General features: G+C 38.5%; 1 long non-coding RNA gene across 1 annotated transcript in view; it reads left to right on the top strand.

The window, feature by feature from the left end:
• Nucleotides 1–13,216: 13,216 nt before the first annotated feature.
• LOC148147554 (uncharacterized) overlaps nucleotides 13,217–17,800 on the top strand; it is a 46,124-nt gene continuing 41,540 nt past the window's right edge. The window contains exons 1-2 of the long non-coding RNA XR_015759659.1: nucleotides 13,217–13,395; nucleotides 15,176–15,262. This is a non-coding gene — a long non-coding RNA (uncharacterized LOC148147554). The remainder of the gene's footprint in view (nucleotides 13,396–15,175; nucleotides 15,263–17,800) is intronic.

The following is a 17,800-nucleotide window of genomic DNA, read 5'->3' on the forward strand; positions in this document are numbered from 1 at the left end:
GTGGAAAATTGCTTGCTGTTGGTGTCTTTTCATAAATCTGTTGCCTCCCATCCTAAGTGGAATGGTTCTAATTAGGCCAGAAACCTTGTCTGTTACTGGGAGAACAATGAAAGTGCATGCTATTAACTGGAAGGTGGAGGTTTGTTTTTCTGCCATCAAGCTCATAAGGGTATGTGCCTCTGGTGTCTAATTAGAAACAATTACATTGATTAGAGGTAGTTTTCCACAAATTCTCATTAGAAAATTCTCTGTGGAGATTTTTGCTTATTGGTGTTTTGTGTTGTTTGTCCCATATGTGAATGTGAACATCTTCCAGTACACACAATGATGCCAATGCTATTGGCAGGAAGCTTGAGAGTAACTAAATTTCCTCATGCACTCATACAACATGGAAGCAATTTGTAAAAGCATGAAATGCCTAATTCATTGATTCACCACTAATTTTCATGTTCTTGTACAATACACACATTTTCTACCATATAACATGTGAATAATTTTGAAACAGTATTGCTGTCACATTAGTGAATTTGTAACCTGGTTATAATGTAATTATATTCAAGTTGAGACACTTGCATGCACATGAATTAACAAAATTAATCAAATTGACAAGCCATGGAGGCATTTTAATTTAGTTTTTAGTGTTATTCTTTATTTCCTTTCATTGAGGTCTTCTTTCTAAGTTACCCAAGTCTCTTCCTTTGAACACTCATTATCATTCAATGATCCAAAATTCTTGCGGTGAACACACCACCAAGTTTGCAATTCAGGAAAATCCCAGATTCAATCATCGGTCCCTAATAGCTCAGGCGAGAAGAGCATATTGTATAGATGATGACAGGACTGAACTGTTCCCACAATTATAGAATCTGCTAATACTCATTATTCCAGTTTACACATGAAGGAGACAGTAATTTGGGAGAACAATGATTGTATAAACATGGAGCTGCGGGGCAAAAATAAAATTAAAAGCAGAGTACTTTCCCTTCTATCTTTCTGGTCCTCAAATATTAATGGATTGTTGCCTAATCATGAAAGTCAACCCTTTAAAATCAGTCTTCAATTGTCCCAGACATGTGTCAAGGAAAGTCTAATAGTGAACATTTTTGTAAATTCCTCTGTTCCTCCAAACCAGGCTATACGGCTCACATGCCATGTGAGAGTAACAAGTCACCAGAAATCTCTGCATTCATCCTTAGCTCAGTGGGCTCTTCTAAAAAAAAAAGTTCTGTTCTGAAGAAACATCACTGGACCTGAAACATTGACTCTGTTTTCTCTCCACAGATGCTGTCAGACTTACTGAGCTTTTCCAGCAATCTCTGATTTTGATTCTGATGTTCAGCATCTGCCATTCCTTTCTTTCTTTTTGTTTTTTCCTTACAGAAAGTTGTGTGCTGAAATACCACTCTGGAGATTTGGGCACATGATCTAGAATGGCACTTCTGAACTGTACACTGTCAGAGATGCCATCATTTGGAAGAAAGATTAAACCAAGGCTCCATCTAGCCTCTTATTTGGATGTAAAGATCCTATGACACTATTCAAAACTGAATGGACATCCAGATCCAGATCCTAACATTTCAGTGACAATAGTATCAGGTTTTGTAAAACTGGATTTTTCTGTACTTCAAACCTAGAGAACAGGTTAGTGAACATCTTTGCTATGCCTATCTGATTTTTGTTGGCCTAGTGGAGAGATCACTACCCATCTGACAGCCTGATAATAGTGCTTTCAATTTTTATTAATAGAAAACCTGTATTTTTATTTTGGCAATATATTCAATCATATATACTTGTTCTTGATTTTGCTGTCCTTGAATTACCTGAGACAGGTTAGCTGTTGAGTTTTGAATCAACCTTGATTTTCACCAAAACATAACTGTATTTATCTGGTTATTTGCTGAGTTTCTATTGGGTTTAATTCTCTGAGTCTTTGGCTCCAGCACAAAAGGCTATCAGTGTTTTTCTCAACTTGGCTCAGTTCCTGTGCTGGTTTCTGGTTCTAAATTCCTTCCCAGTTTGTTTTCTGAATCAAATTCCTGCTTCACATTCACTCCTTTAACAGCTATAGAATCATTCCTTCCTTTTACAAAAAATTCACATTATTCCTTACTTCTTTCAAGATTCCTTGATCAAACGTTATTCATCTTATGGGGTCTTGACTGGTCATTGACCACCACTGATTCCAAGGTTAAACCTGTTTTCCTAAATAATTGCTGATGTTGCAAAGATCTTGGAGAGTTGTAGGAGGAGGTGAGAGTGCTGAAGGAGGGTGAGACAATGGATGGTCTTGAAAGCAAGTATGATGAATTAAAAATTGAGGTGTTGCTTAACTGGGAACCAACTTAAGTCGGCAAAAATTGAAGAGATGAATGAATTTCATTGAATGATAATGAGTGTTCAAAGGAAGAGACTTGGGTAACTTAGAAAGAAGACCTCAATGAAAGGAAATAAAGAATAACACTAAAAACTAAATTAAAATGCCTCCATGGCTTGTCAATTTGATTAATTTTGTTAATTCATGTACATGCAAGTGTCTCAACTTGAATATAATTACATTATAACCAGGTTACAAATTCACTAATGTGACAGCAATACTGTTTCAAAATTATTCACATGTTATATGGTAGAAAATGTGTGTATTGTACAAGAACATGAAAATTAGTGGTGAATCAATGAATTAGGCATTTCATGCGAGTTCGATTATGAGTAGCAGAATTTGGATGCCCTTATGCAGTGGAATATGTAAGGCTGGCCACTAGTACATTAGAATAGTCAAATCTCAAGGTAATAAAGGCATGCACGATGAGTTCAGCAACAAATCATTTAAGGCAGAAGTCAAATCAAACAATTAGAGAGATGAAATGTGATCAATACCTCATGTAGGTTTCAAATGCACAACACAAAATCAGGTTTAACAGCTGGTAGGGAGTAGAGTTGAGCTTGTGAATAGAGAATGGAATTTGGAACAATGGGATCAAAGACAGTGATTTCAGTTTTCTAATATGGGGATAGAATCTCTGTAGTCAGTGATAATGATGCAGGAGCAGGAAGAGGAAGCATTGCAGGTCTTGTGTATTCAGAGCTTTCATGTGATCTGTTCAACAGGAAGGTTTAAAACTGGCAAGATAAGCATTTACTCTGCATTCATAATTGGAAAAGAAGGTACTGGGGAACCCTTCATGTTGTGTTGGAGAAGGGTGATGGACTCAGCAGTGTCAAAGGTTGCAGAGAGTTTGGGAGGGATAAGGAGGAATAGTTTATGACTTTGGTAAGAGCTGATTTGGACAGAGATAACCTTGTTGGAAGGTTTCAGATATGGGTCTGTGGAAAAATTGGTACAGATTTGGGAGGCAACAATGCATTTTAGGTTTTAGGAAAGGTAAATGAAATTAAAAATACAATGTTAATTTGAATGGATAGAGAAAGCCAATGCCTGCATTTTAATAAGGGAGGTGATGTTGCAGTTTTGAAAGTAGGTTGGTGGGTGGGTGGTCAGTATTTGAGGGCAAAGAGTCCACAACTCATTGTCAAAGCAGGAAATGAAGCCTGGATGTTCAATATTGTCACTGAAATAGAGATAACTTTCTTACGGTCCCAGTATAACTGTTGGCAACCTTTAATAGCTCAGGCTATGAAGACATCAAGTTAATGTCATCTGCACATTCTGATTCCAGTATACTGGCATTTGTCCAATAGCTAACATTTTATTATTCGTTCCCAGGATGTGGGCATCACTGTCAAGTTGATGTTTATTGCCCAACCTTGTAGCTCTGGAACGGTGATGTAGAAACTGAGTGACTGCTAGATGACTTCAGAAGGACATTGGTGTGGGACCAGAGATATAGAGGAGAGGAAAATGATGGCTTGTTTCTTTCCAAAATGACATTAGTGAGCCAGTTGTGTGATATAACAATCAGAGAGCTTCAGGAAATTTTACTTCTAGAACTCTAAAACGTTGTTCAAATTTTCAAACTGCTATGTTAATATTATAAACTCATGACCTCTGGTTGTTATTTCACATTGCTAGATCAACATTCTGAGGGTTATCATTGACCAAATCTCAACCATCCATGTCTAAACTTTCAGCGTGTTCCATTATCCATCACCCTGAGTTCGCTCGCCTATATTGCCATCCTATCAGGCAAGGATCTTGACTTTAAAATTCTCATCCTTATTTGCAAATGCCCCCTGGCCTTGATCTTCCCTTTCTCCGTAATCTCACTGAGCCCCATGACTCTCGGAGATAGCTGTGCTCCTCTAAAGCTGGCTGCTTCTGCATGGCCAATGTTAATTGCTCCACCATTATTGACCATGCCTTCAGTTGTCTTGTATATGCACATTCAAAAATAACTCACCATTCAATGAAGATATGCCAAAAGATCAGCATACCTATCAAGCATACCATTTTTAAAATGCCAGTGTGAATCCAGACAAGCATTGGCAATCTATCTTTGCCCCTCAGTGATAACAAAATCGCAAAGCATGCCACAAAGCCATACTGTCCATAGCATACACCTCAGAGAAAGTGAGGATTGCAGATGCTGGAGATCAGAGTTGAAAAGTGTGGCACTGGAAAAGCACAGCAGGTCAGGCATAAGCCCATTCCTGATGATGCTCCTGCTCCTTGGTTGCTGCCTGACCTGCTGTGCTTTTCCATTGCCACACTTCTCGATAGCACATAGCTGACCTGTCTGACACTTCCTTACATATACATTCTCTCACTCTGGTTACTGTTAACCATGAGATCATACACTTTACCTATCCTTCTCTAATTCTGTCTGACCAACCTCACTAAGTGAGTGCAAACCTGTTCCTAATGCTCACTGTAGACCTCAACTTGTCATAGTCTGGTAGGAAAATAACACAGCAATCAGACAGATCCAAATGGAAATATAAGCCTTTATTTTCAGAAAGCAAGAAGGAGCACAAAGCCAACAGAGGCTGAAGTTCACCTTGTAGTGCCAAAAAGATTTCAGTATCATGAAACCAAAACAATTCAGGGGCTACTGAGAAACAATTCCAGGCTTATAGTTTTCATTTGATTCCTCCCACTTCCTACAAGCCTAAGGGGTAGCCATGGGCACTCATATGGTCTCGAGCTATGCCTGCTGTTTTGCAAGATTCTTGGGACAATCCCTCTTTAACAACAACACCAGCACCATCCCTCACTTCTTTCTCCATTATATTGATGACTGTATCGGTACTCCCTTGTGCTCCTGTGAGAAGCTTGAGCAGTTCATCAATTTCACCAACACCTTCCACTCCATCCTCAAATTCACCTGTACTATTTCTGACATCTCCATCCCCTTCCTGGACCTCTCCATCTCCAACTCCGGACACTGACTCACACTGATATCCATTTCAAACCCACTGACTCCCACACTAGTTCCACTATACCTCCCTCACACACCCTCCTGCAAAAATGCTATCCCATACTCCCAATTCCTTCACCTCCACCACATCTGCTCCCAGGAAGAGGCGTTCCACTCCAGGACATTCCAGATATCCTCCCACTTTAGGGATCTTAGTTTGCCTTCTTCAGTAAATAAGGATGCCTTCAACTGCATCTCCTTCGTTTCTCACACTTCTGCCATCCAAACCCCAGCCCCCAACAACAACAAGAATCGAGTCCCCTCAGTTCTCACATACCACCTCGCCAACCTCCGAATCCAACATATCATCCTCAGACATTTCCACCACTTACAATCATACCCCATAATCAAAAAGATATTTCCTTCCTCACCCCTGTCCGCTTTCCACAGGGACAGTTCACTCGTCAACTCTACACACCCCACCAACTTCTCCAAACACCCAGTACCTTTCCTTGCAACCACAAGAAATGCAACACCTGGCCCCACACCTCCCCTGTCAACACCATCCAATGCCCTAAAACAATCCTTCCAGATCTGACACAGATTCACTGCACGTCATCCAACCTCATCTATTGCATCCATTACTCTCGGTGTGGTCTCTTCTAAATCGGGGAGACCAAATACAGACTTGGGGACCGGTTCGCGGAGCATTTGCACTCTGCACATATTAACCAACCTGACTTTCCAGTTGCCATTCCACTTTAATTCCCCGTCCCACTACCCAGCCTCATCCTTGGCTTCCGCCACTGTCAGAGTGAGGCCAAACATAAACTGGAGGAACAACATCTGATATTTCGCCTGAGGAGCTTACAGGCCGATGGCCTCAACATTGACTTCATCAGCTTCAAAGTCCCTCCTCTGCCAGCCTTATTCCATGTCTAACCCCACTCCTCCTCCTCGTCTCCCTGACCTGTCCTAACCTGTCCATCTAACTACTCACAAATCTGCTCCACCCTTCGCACAGACATAAGAACATAAGAACTAGGAGCAAGAATAGGCCATCCAGCCCTTTGAGCCTGCTCAGCCACTCAATAAGATGATGGCTAATCTTTTTGTGGACTCAGCTCCACTTACCCATGTTTTCACCATATCCCTCAATTCCTTTATTTTTCAAAAAAGTATCTACCTTAGCTTTAAAAGTGATTACTGAAGTAGTGTCAACTACTTCTCTGGGCAAGAAATTCCATAGATTAACAACCCTAACAGATCAATCACAGGGTGTAGGTTTGCTCACTGAGCTATAGGTTTGATATCCAGACGTTTCATTACCTGGCTAGGTAACATCATCAGTGGCGACCTCCAAGTGAAGCAAAGCTGTTGTCTCCTGCTTTCTATTTATATCTTTCTCCTGGATGGGGTTCCTGGGGTTCGTAGTGATGTCATTTCCTGTTCATTTTCTGAGGGGTTGATAGATGGCATCTAGATCTATGTGTCTATCCATAATGAAGAGTGTATGTATAGAGAGAGAGAGGGAGAGAGAGACAGACAGACAGAGTGACAGTGATAATACTGGACTCTATGCTGTGCCGGTCTGATGTTCACTGTGCCACTAAAGGCAGATGAACTGAATTGGTTCTCTGTAATTAGACTGCTGAGGGATGTTCTAGGAAAATGAGATATAAGCATGTTACAGAAAAGAATGATTAAGCTGTACTGCTGTAAAGACAACTTGAATTATACTGAATCTGTTTAGTTAGGGCCTCAGCAATCAGTCAAGAGCAGCTAGATATCTCTATACAATTAGAAATTGGGAAGAGGTGTTAGGGCTATGTAGGCAGCCAAGCATGGGTGTCAGGGCTCTGGAAAAGTCCTGGAATTGGTGAAGGCTCAGAAGAAGCTGTACATCAGTGCAGCAGAGTGGGAGTTGAAAAAACTACAGATACTATTTAGTTTATGTAGCTGAGTAAAATTAGAGTTCAGGAAAATTCCACAGGGAATATTGGCTTGGAGAAGTTCACTAATAGTGAAAAGCTGGAATTTTATTTTGATTAAATGCTGGAGTACAGTTTCCAATGTGATGATACGGTACCTTTAAGAGAGATTTATTCTATGCTGTTTCTCTTGCAGAGAAGTGTTGCCGCAGTGATAGCAGAACGTCTGCTTCAGAAGCAGTGGGTAAACAGCTTTGAACTCTCTGAGTTTTAAAATAATAGATAAAAGAAGCATGAGTGAGTGGAGTCAGGCTCACACAGACCCAGGATTTGAGTTTGCTTTCAATTGGGGTTTGGAGTTGGCTATGAAAGCTTTTAGTACCAGCTCTCTCTGCTGCTAGATTGTTTCTTTCAGTGTTCCTTTCTCATGGACTGGAGAGGAGATAATGAGTGAGGGAAATCTGTTTTGCTGAATTTGCCTTTTCCAAGGATGTGATTATGGGATGCTGCTACATTAGAAGAGTTGATAATTTAGTAGTTATATCATGTATTATTTTATTAAGTATTTCAATAAATTAGGTTTATGCCAACTCTTTTATTTTGTTTCTATTTTAACTATGCTGTAAGAATGAAGTGGGTTTTGCTTAAAGCCTAGTGGTAGACCAGTTGAATCACATTCTGGCTTACACTTGCCTTCAAATAAAATAAAACTTTAGGGTATAGGCCAATTCTTTGATATATTTTTAGGGAGGTTGGTCTGGTCCATAACACCAAGAAACCAGGGAAGGAAGATGGACCATAAAAATATGAGCAGTTGTTGGGACAGTCGATGATGGACTATCTTTTCAGGGAGTTACAAAGTCAGCCCATCAGAAGTGAAGAATTCTAATCCCTTGTGAAGTTTAATTGAGATATGACTAACATCTGGGGGTAATTGTTGAGGAATGACTGGGCTCTGTCTCATTGATCGACACTGAGGTGATCAAACTTCATATGTCGTCCATACCAGCCTGAATGTTGAGTTTGAGATGTGAGAATATAAATCGTATGTACCTTTGCTCATTCTAATCTTTTACTGTGAATAATCTTTGTGATCTGTTTCAGTAAGTTGTTTTGGTAATAAATCAGTTTACTTGTTTATTTGTAAGGGACTAAAGAGCCCTCTTTTTATCCTTCTTCCCTCTGTTGTAATCTCTTGTTGTCGTTCTCCATAATGTTTGCTTTTAATAAATGTGACAAGATGGAATTTGTTCTCAATCTTCTACTCATCAGTAACAATGATGGTGCGAACTCATTCTGTAGTGATATGGATCAGAAAAGCATGATTGAAGTCTTCATTTTTTCTTCACAAAGCTTTATTTGTTTGTACTCTTGCTGTGGCTTTCCCATTTGCTTGAGAACAGTGATATGTATTGGTTGGATGAATGAAGTCACATTTGTTTGTGAAATATTGGAGTAGGTCATTTGCAAATTCCTAGCCCATTTTCAGATCCTACAATGTCTGGCATCTCTTGTATGGAATAAATTCTCATGAGGTATTGGATGATTGCTTCTTCTGTGACACTATGCATAGTGTTCACTTCAATCCATTGCAAATAGTAATCAAGATCTATAATCATATTTTATACTTAAATCAAATGAATCTTGTTGCAGACATTTTCATGACTTTAATCGAAAAGAAGGCAACAGTAATTCCTTTTGTTCTTGTCCATTTATAACACAAGGAATGGAGTTAAGATAATTTCTTCTATAGAGTGAGTGATACCTGACCATCGTTACAGACTAATGTGCCACTTTGTATTCCTACATATCCTTGATTAGGTTTGTTGAACAATATAGAACCACACGCATTTGATATAACTGGATTCTCAATGAAGACGAACAAGTGGAAGGGAGGTGCTCATGTTGCTTAAAATACTGGCATCTTATCAGATTTTTCAGTATTTTTCTGGCTGTCCAGACAATATTTCCAGACTTTATTTTCCTCTCATTCTTGACTTGTCTTATCTCTTGCAAGTTTTTTCCAGTAGTTGGTATTGCTGAGTGATTAAGGACATGATTGCTTCAACCTACTTGATGAATTCTTAGCCCTCCTGTTCATTATTTGATGGTAACCTTAAGAGTGTGTCTTCTGTTGTTTGGTTTTTCCCTGTACACTTTTAGTGATGAATTAGGACCTCATGGGTCCTAATCTGAACCAATAAATTCCGGGTAATATCTATATAATTTCTTTCATGGTTAGAATGATCACCAATGGTTTCTGGTCAGATTTTATTTTGAACTCAACTCATTTCCAAAAAAAGTACATAACTATCAATGCTTCTCTCTACAGAGAAGTGTTGTAGAGCTGTTCTGTTTCTGCTGGTGACTAAAATAGCATTGGCCTCAGTTTGTGAACAATTCAGCTGCTACCATATAGTAGGTAACTGTATTATGGTGTGCTATAATTTCTGAAGAAATTTGAAAATGATTTAACATTTTCAAAAGTATTTTTCTGGTCCAAATTTTAGTACCAGTTATTTCAAGGGCTTATTGACCTCTGCCAAATTCAGTAGTAAATTGATGACTTTATTCACCACGATAAGGAATATTTGAAGTTCTGTGACATTTCTAAGTGACAGAAATTCCATTATAACCTTTACATTTATGAATCAATTGTGATTCCAGTGGCTTGAATTATATGTCCACGAAATATAATTGCAGGTTTGACAAACCCACACTCTTCATTATGTGTGCCCATAGGGCTGTGAGGACAGTTCTGCTCTTTTGACATATCCCTTTTTCATAGATTCATGTATTAGTATGCCATCTCTGTGACATGTTGTTTATAGTTCTCCTAAAGGTTTTTTTAGAACAGATGCATTTCCCAAAGGCAGCATATGAAAACAACAGAATCTGAAGTGTGCTATGAATATAGTCAGCAAATGGACTCTTCATCTGGAGATAATTTCCAAAATCCACTGATGGTATCCAGTTTGGCAAGTAAGGTGTTCTTGGCTATTTGTTAAGCTCTCATCCATTGCAGCCATTGAGTGGATCTTGTTTTCCACTGTTTTCTTCAATGAATTAAATTTATGCTGATTATTACTGATTCATTCGGTTTTAGGACAAGAACCATCACCTGAATGTCATGTCCTTGTTGGTGCATCTTTTCTATTTTGACTTTAAGTTTGTCCAAGAGTGAATGAGGGATTTTCCTCAGTGAGTAAGCAAGTTGGTTTAGCATCATCCCAGGCTGATGTGATTTTCAGGTCTTTCATTTTCCCAATCCTGAGAAAAGATTTGGGAAATTGCTTTAAAACGTAATTTTGGGCTCAGCGTTGCAAGTCGCACTGACCTTCCATGTCATTCTCAACTTTAGACACACCTTATTTCATAATAGAGAACGTTCCGGATTTTGAAAAATATGGAGAGGTCTGAGGATTTCTCTTCTTCTTTACTTCAATTTTGCCATGTCTGACCTTCCATTTTTAATGAAGATCCTTTATGACCTTGTAATTAGATAGGTAAGGGCTGCAATGTAATTTGTCCAAGCCATTTTAGTTTCTTTATTGTACTGAAATTCCTGCACCTAATTTACATTTTTTGGTGTGCTTACCCATTTCTCCTATAACACTTCATGACTTGTTTCCAAGTAATTTCTTCCCTTTGGAAGGTTGTGGTCTCTACTTGAGGGTCTTCAGTCTCTTGTTATGCAGTGTTGCTTTAAGAATTTCTTCTTTCTTTACAGATGATCTACGTCTTTCATGGACAGACTGCTTTAAATAGGCCTATCTTTCTACAGTTGTGGCACTCTGTCGCACTTCCTTTGGACATTTGTACTGCTTATGCAGCTTGTTCCTGCCATACCAGAGATATTTTAACATTGTACTTGGCACACTCTTCATTTTGGCAGCTTTTCATGCTCTTTCACCTTTGCGACTTACAAACTGAATGGTCTCATTCAATTTCTTCTTTGGACCTTTACCTTCCCCATGGTGAATATCCAATTCTGTTTTCTGAATTCCATTTGTTTCATTAATCAAACCACTTTATCCTGTATTATATTGTCTCTAGCTTACAAGAGATCTGGCAGCATTGCATCTACAGCCTTGACAGTGATCCAATTGCAAATCAACTTGGCTCTTAAATATCCAAAAGGAGAGTTTTCTGTCTGCCTTAAGAGATTGTTCCTAAACAAACCATGCTTTCACTTGGTCTTTGATTTTACTGTAGCCCATTTGGCAAACTCTGTTATATGAGCCAAGTGCCTGTATTCGTTCTTCATAAGAAATTATACTCTCATCAACTTCATGTCTTGTGAATACATCATTAGCAATGGTGCCCACAGCACTGATTTGGTCTTCCTGACATTTTTTATACATGTCTGAAGTAGATCTGTATTGAGTAAGCCTTTTCCAGTTTTTCCACTCTTAAACCTGTTGTGGTCCTTCCAGAACCCAAAATATTTCTGAAAGGATTAATGTGCATTCAGTGCTTCTTATGAGCCCTTGAACCATTCCTGTGTTTGTTACTGCATCTTTGCTGGATTGAGATCTTTGCTTAATGCTGTATGTCTCAGTTCCAGCTTGCTTCTGCTGCTCCAGTGATGCTCTGACATCTTGGTGAGCCTTTTCACTTTAAACTGTAACATTAAGGTCTCCTTAAATTCTAGTGATGTAGACTTTTCTTTCTCTATTGCTGCTGCCAGCATATTTTGGTGTGGAATGGACAGATGGAAGATTCTTTGGGGCTGTCTAGTCTCCCAAAGGTGAGAGACTTTTATGCAAGAACTTTTATTCACAATTAAAGACATATATACATTGCCACTCATGTGAGCTTAGAGCTTCTGCATCCTTACAGATTGCTCTAACTAACAATGTCACTCTGTCATCTTTGTTATATCATCATGATGTATACTTCTCATGTTGACTCATGACTTTCCATGGACTTGCACCAGGTGTCTCCTCTTCTCATCCCACTTATTTCATTGGTATGAAAATTGAGTAGTTTATGCAACATGTGCACTGAAGCTGAAAATTGCCCCCAGTGTTTCACAGGGGCAGTAATAATTTGATACCTTTTCATCCATAAAGGGTGAAACTCCTGTAACGACAATTAATTTGCATGGTTCACCCTTCTTTGAGCAGTTCTGAGGCAGCTTGAAAGCATTAAATACTGTTTCAACTGGAACTAAATAGTGACAGGGTTTAATGCGGCATTTATTGAAAAATACTGGCAGCCTTTTTCTTCTATTGTTGCACACTTTAATTATAAGATTAATGCATGCTTAGTGTCTTTGCCAGTGAACACATGGCCTATTTACCATGAATGGAATTTCTACATTGCATTATTTATCAGCAGCAAGGTCTTACCACATTATGATTAGTAGATCAGAGCTTAATAGACATTTAACTTGAAAAAAATGCTCTTATGCAGTCTACACTGACAAATATTGGAGTTAATTCCCTATGATATATATTGGATCCATAGAAGTGTAAATATGTACACTTAATTACCTTCCAATTTACGGGATCAAATTCTACTTATTTTGGTTCAGGGGTATAACAAATAAATAATATTAATAAAACCACGCATGTGAAGATATTCAAAGACACATAGTATTCCTACACTTCCAGTGCATATCAGGAGCAAATATTGGGAAATGGCAGATTTCCAGTAAGCAATAATTCCTCCATGAATATTAAACAGGAAGTGATGAGATCAGAGTATCTAATTTCAAGATATGAACTCGAGACATAATTAAGAAGAATGTGTTCATATCTACACGTCACTAAGACCTGTTGCAATGCTTCTTGTTATGGGCAGGGATGAGATAGAATTGAAACTGAAACCCCATTCCCTTATGCAGTCACATCATTAGTGTTCTTTTTTGAGAAGGAAGAAATATGTTTTTCTTAATCTCTGAATGTGTGATCAACTTGAACAGCAGCAAATTGTTTCATTGGTTTGAATAAAGTGGATTATTTATCCACATTCACTCCGAAAATCAAACACTGGCCCAATGATACCGACATGCTGAAATATATTAAATAGAAGAATGTGCTTTTACAAATTATAAATGAAAAATTCAAGTGAATAATTCAAGTGAGTAGAAAGTAAAATGTGGGTCTACCTTGATGAAGACCTGGTTTTACAATCCTGATGTCTGGGTAAGTGAATTCAATAGCTGAATCTGTCTATCCTTAGTGCAGTAGTCTCCCTGCAATTCAGGTAGTTAGTGACAACACAATCTCAGTGTTGTTTCCCTGTATTAGTTTTCTTGAAAGCAGTAGGCTTGGAGAACTTACAACATTGCAAATTCCAGACTGAAGGACACAGCTGTTGTTGTCCTTTATGCTGCTATCACTGGCATGTTGTTGTGTCTTAGATAACACAGCTGAAAATGTGTTGCTGGAAAAGCGCAACAGGTCAGGCAGCATCCAGGGAACAGGAGAATCGACGTTTCGGGCATAAGCCCTTCTTCAGGAAGGGCTCCTGTTCCCTGGATGCTGCCTGACCTGCTGCGCTTTTCCAGCAACACATTTTCAGCTCTGATCTCCAGCATCTGCAGACCTCACTTTCTCCTCTTAGATAACACAAACTTGTGTCTTTTAAAAGAGTGACCTACATGGGCTGTTTCGCCAGGTGCTTTCCAAGCAGGGTGTTGGGCTTAGTTGACTAGCCACATCTATGAGTCTGTGTGAAGATATTCACCCTCAGGATCTGTGAGCAACACTATCTTTTTAACCACAAAAGACTCACCCAAATCAGGAGATCACTCTAGGTGGTCTTGGGATACGCATTTTGCCATCACTGTATAGTTATGCTGTTTTATGTTTTATAAAGAAAGGTCTTTATGTCTTTATAATGTCTTTATAAAATGTCTTTATAAAATCGGCATTGAAATTCATAATATATGATCTTTCAGGTCAATCTCAAAAGATCATTAAATGCTCCAAGGAATTCTAGAATTGTCCATTGAAACCCCAAAGGTGTGAAGACCTAAAGGTACCTGCAATGTTGAATAGGAAGCTGAAAGGATACCACTGCAAATCCCAACATTTTAAAAAAATCATTCACAGGATGAGGGCTGGATAGGCCAGCACTTATTGCCCACCGTAGAGGACAGTTAAGACGCAACCACAATGCTGTGGGTCTAGGGTCATATGTAGTCCAGACCAGTTAAAGATGACAGTTTCCCTTCCTAAAGAACAGTAATGAACCAGATGGGCTTTCCCTGACAATCATCAGACCCTTAATTCCAACACATCACATCAAACTCCAATGGCAGGATTTGAATTCAGGTCTCCAAAATATTACTTGCAACTCTGGATTAACCGTCTAGTGATAAAACCATTTCAGTATTGCCTGCCCGTTGATCATCTTTTGTGGGGCAATGATTCATCAGAATTTACATCAGCAGCCATTCTGTTTTAATGTGGTTAAAAACTGACTGAAAGAAACTGTATAGAGATCTCAAGATACTGTGAAGATAACTCCAGTCCCCAACTCTGTGCGAGCTGTCAACAGCATCTAAGAGTTGGATTTCTGACAACAGGAGTGTTAGTAAGATGGTACTCAGAAAGCCTCTCTCTTGGCTGCTCTAGTGGATTTCAGGCAGTTTTCAAGTAGTGTGACAACAGAACCAATAATGCTAAGGGACGGTTACCCTTTCCTTGAGGCTATTCTATTCACAAAATGTAGCTATTCAAGCATAGAAGCGTCTGCAGATTCTCTATTCTGATTTAATGTTTTTTTCACCCCTTTATTTTGGAAAGAGAATTTTAAAGAAAGTATTAAAGACTGATCTTACTTTCATTTTTATATGTATCTTTTACCCTTCTTTACTTTAAGTCTTTGTATATGTATTGCAGCTTATTTTTTTGCTGTGTTATTTAAATAACCTTCAGCAATAATTGTGCAATAAATCCACCTCATCTTTTTTTAAAGGGTAAAGCTGTTAAGATTGAAACAGTCAAAAGAAAGGAACTATAAATGAGCTAAAATAATTCATGGATCACTCCGAGGACAAGCCAGGTATGGTGATGACAGTATTTACACTTAATTAGTGTAGAAGATACTCTTTTGAAACAATGTGATTGTTTGAATCCACAGATAAAGTCAGGTGACTGTAGCAGTCACCCTCTGCTGTATTTTAAAGTCCATTTCTCTATTATGATTATAGTTTATGTTTTACAATCTATAGATAGGACAAGCCTTTACTGGGCATGATTACCTTAATGTATGAAAAGCTAAATGGGAGAAGCACTGACAAATATTTCAGGAGGTGGTCAACACAGTATACACAGTATTTCTATCAGGTTCTAGGAAAGAATAGTTAGTTACGTAATGTAGTCCCTGACCTGCTTTTGTAGCCATAGTATTTATACTGCTGGTCCAATTCATTTCCTGGTAAGTGGTAACCCCCCAGATAGGGGGTAGCTTAGTCAAAGTAATACTATTGAGTATCAAAGGGGGCTGGTTGGATTCTTTCTTGTTGGAGATGATCATTGCCTGGCACTTGTGACATGAATATTATTTGTCACTCAACAACCCAACCCTAAATGTTGTCCCAGTTTTGCTGCATTTGGACACAAAATGCTTCAGTAATAAAGGAGTCACAAATGGTGCTGAATATTGGGCAATCGTCAGCAAACACTCCAACTTCTGAACTTATAATAATATGAAGGTCATTGATGAAGCAACTGAAGATGGTTGGGTCTAGGACACCACCCTGAGGAACTCTCACAGAGATGACCTGGATCTGAGATGACTGATCTCCAACAACAACCATCCCCCTTTGGCTGCAAACATCTCCAAAGCATGGTACTATGCTGAAAGTAGTGGCAGTAAGAAAGAGAAAAAAGATAATTCTATAGGAAGCACAATAGTATGATCACAACCTTTTGTAACCTGAAACCAAAAAAGGACAAATGAATAATTGAATCCTTAAATGAAGGAAGCAATTCAACACATTGCATCTATATTGACTGTCCATAGAACAATTCATTTAGACCTACTCTGCTGCTCTGTCCCCACAGCCCTGAAAATGTATTTCCCTTAAGTGCTTATCCAACATTGCTTTTAAATTTCCTTTTGAAATAGAGAAATGAGAAAGATCTATAAAGGAAAAGAAAATAAAATCGGAGTGAAGTTTATGCCTAAAAATTGTTGAACTCAGTGTTGAATCCTGAAGGCTGTAAAGTGCCCAATTGAAAAATTAGATGCTGTTCCTCAAACTTGCATTAAATTTCACAGGAACACTGCAGGAGGTTGAGGACAGACAGGTCAACAGGTGAGGAAGGTGGTGAATTAAAATGACAGGCAACCGGATGGCAGAGTTAACACTTGCTCACAGCACATAAATCCTTATAATCTGATGTCAGTAACAAAATACTCTTTTTTTAAATAATATTTCCAATTAGGCACTGCCAAAAGGACATCTCACATAGGCTGCATTCTGACCATGGTTTCTCTCCTTCCCTGTTAAAATTACTTAGGGATCCACACAACAACGAAGAACACCAATTCATATGTATTCTTCTTCCAGGACCTAAATAAAAGTCATCGATTAAATTGTAGATCTGCACAGTTACTGCAAGAACAGGCCAATAAATTGAATTGATGGATTTTATAGGCTCCCAATCCATTCACTGTCAGAGTGGGTTAACATCAATTCCTCTGTCTCAGAATGGTAGAAAATATCAGATACAATATTTAGGTTCCATCAGCATTGTCCACAGTGAATCTACCTGAAATCTTGTGATTATGATTGGTAATCTTGGTTTTCTGCGTAACAGAGTGCACAAAGAAAGAATAAACTTTGTTCAGTCGCTTGTCCTCAAACTTGCATATATTGTTGGAAAGTGCTACTTATCTGGGTGAATTTCATTTAGCGAACATTTCTTTCATCGTGCTTACAATTTTATTATAGTATTTCAGCTTAAATTGAGGACAGGACATGCTGATTCCTCCTGCCTGTTGCTTTTTTGTTATGTCATCGTGAAAGACAATGTCCTACCTTTTTTCCCAAATTGAAATTATCTGCAATTGTAGCTATTTATTTATTATGGACGAACTGAATATATAGTACATACAAGAAGATTGATATCTCAGTTGGATCTATTTCTCACAAAGCTTAACTTGTTTGTAGGTTTTAAATTGTTATACCTTTAAGAGTAACTAGAATCTCTATATGCAATGAAGCCTGCAATCTATTTTAGTCATGTCATATGCTCATAAAGTGGACAACTTATCTCAAAAAGCAATATGAAATATGGACAATATACCATCACAAAATGGACTCCAGAAAGTCAGGTGATTTCTTTTGGGATTTCTATGCAGAGGCAGGCATGTCTGAACACTTATCTGCAACATTACTTAAAATACTAATTACCCTCCCCTTCCCTGATTGATTATCCCTCATTTTTTCAAAGGGAGAGACTTAAAACAACATTGGCTGTCAGCCTGTCAGCCATGACCTGTCAGCCTCACAATGATGAGATTTCAAAGAAAGACATTTAATGAAGTAGCTATCTGAAGTAGGAACAGTATTCCAAAAGCTAGGACTTCCAA

Source organism: Chiloscyllium plagiosum, unplaced genomic scaffold (assembly GCF_037043375.1).
Source record: "Chiloscyllium plagiosum isolate Xiang-an unplaced genomic scaffold, Cpla_swu_hap1 HiC_scaffold_16, whole genome shotgun sequence".
Classification (NCBI taxonomy): Eukaryota; Metazoa; Chordata; class Chondrichthyes; order Orectolobiformes; family Hemiscylliidae; genus Chiloscyllium; species Chiloscyllium plagiosum.